This window comes from Etheostoma spectabile, chromosome 23 (genome assembly GCF_008692095.1).
Source record: "Etheostoma spectabile isolate EspeVRDwgs_2016 chromosome 23, UIUC_Espe_1.0, whole genome shotgun sequence".
Lineage (NCBI taxonomy): Eukaryota > Metazoa > Chordata > Actinopteri > Perciformes > Percidae > Etheostoma > Etheostoma spectabile.
Genome location: NC_045755.1, coordinates 8,938,549 through 8,939,774, shown reverse-complemented (window position 1 = coordinate 8,939,774; position 1,226 = coordinate 8,938,549). Strand labels below are relative to the sequence as shown.

Below are 1,226 nucleotides of genomic sequence, written 5' to 3'. Positions count from 1 at the left end.
TGCTGAGTTGGAACCCGTGTTCTCGGCCCAGAACCAGGTTTATTTGACTCTGCCCTGACTCAGAACCAGCACCAGAACCGCCTTGGTGGAAAAGACACAGAACCAGTAGAGTAGAACCAGCACCGAACTGGCAACAGTACCAGAACCAGAAGCAGAACCTGGTTGGCCTTGGTGGAAAAGACATATATGTGACACAGTGGAAGAAAATGAAAGAAGATCCCGCCCGTGTGCTGTTATTTTAAAGATTTTTCAGTGCTAACCTATGTCCACCATGTTGTTTTTTCTGTATTTAGTCCAATACACCAACACTCAACTCACACTGCAGCCAAAATCAGCTGTTGTGTTATCGGCGCACATCTTCTTCAGACTGTACCACAGACATGTGGTTTTAGTAGGAGATCTGGTTTTGTTTTTTAAGCTGCTGAATATCGGACTTTCTCTACGGGGATGAATAACAAGAATAAAAACCCACCTACCCATCACACAGACGTTATTCTTCAGCTATGGGGAAGGCTTAAAAAAAAACTGAATTTAGGGCTCAGTTGATGTTGTGATAAAGGTCTTAGATTTCGTTCATAATGGTCTTAAAAAAGGTCTTACATGTGACTTGGTGAAACCTGCAGGAACCCTGTGCTAGTGTGTTGGTGCACTCCTGCAGCTTCTTGTCTGTTGTGTTGTCTCATTATGAAGATTACTCCCCAAATTGATTCCTCCTTTATCTCCTCGCTGATAAAGTCCCTTTATTTTAGAGCCTATGAGCATGAGTGTTATCCTCATGAGAGAAAAACGGAGGCGGTGTATTATCACAAATTAAAAAACGCCTTCAGTTTAATTCATGCCCTGACGACGGGGTCCATGACAACTTTTTGGTATTATCACAGTCTCTCTCTCTCTCTCTGTCTCTGTCTCTCTCTCTCTCTGTCTCTGTGTCTCTCTCTGTGTCTGTGTCTCTCTGTGTCTGTCTCTGTCTCTCTCTCTGTCTCTGTGTCTCTGTGTCTGTCTCTCTCTCTGTCTCTGTGTCTTTCTCTCTCTGTGTCTCTCTCTGTGTCTGTGTCTCTCTCTGTGTCTGTCCCTCTGTGTTTGTCTCTCTCTGTGTCTCTCTGTGTCCGTCTCTCTCTCTGTGTCTGTCTCTGTGTCTCTCTCTCTCTCTGTGTCTCTCTGTGTCTGTCTCTCTCTCTCTGTGTCTCTCTGTGTCTGTCTCTCTCTCTCTCTGTGTCTCTCTCTCT

At 44.9% G+C, this 1,226-nt stretch overlaps 1 protein-coding gene and 1 pseudogene across 15 annotated transcripts in view; both read right to left on the bottom strand.

The window, feature by feature from the left end:
• nrcama (neuronal cell adhesion molecule a) overlaps positions 1–1,226 on the bottom strand; it is a 1,100,153-nt gene that overhangs the window by 536,023 nt on the left and 562,904 nt on the right. The window lies entirely within an intron of this gene.
• Positions 1–1,226, bottom strand: part of LOC116673021 (plexin-B2-like) — a 279,884-nt pseudogene that overhangs the window by 156,157 nt on the left and 122,501 nt on the right.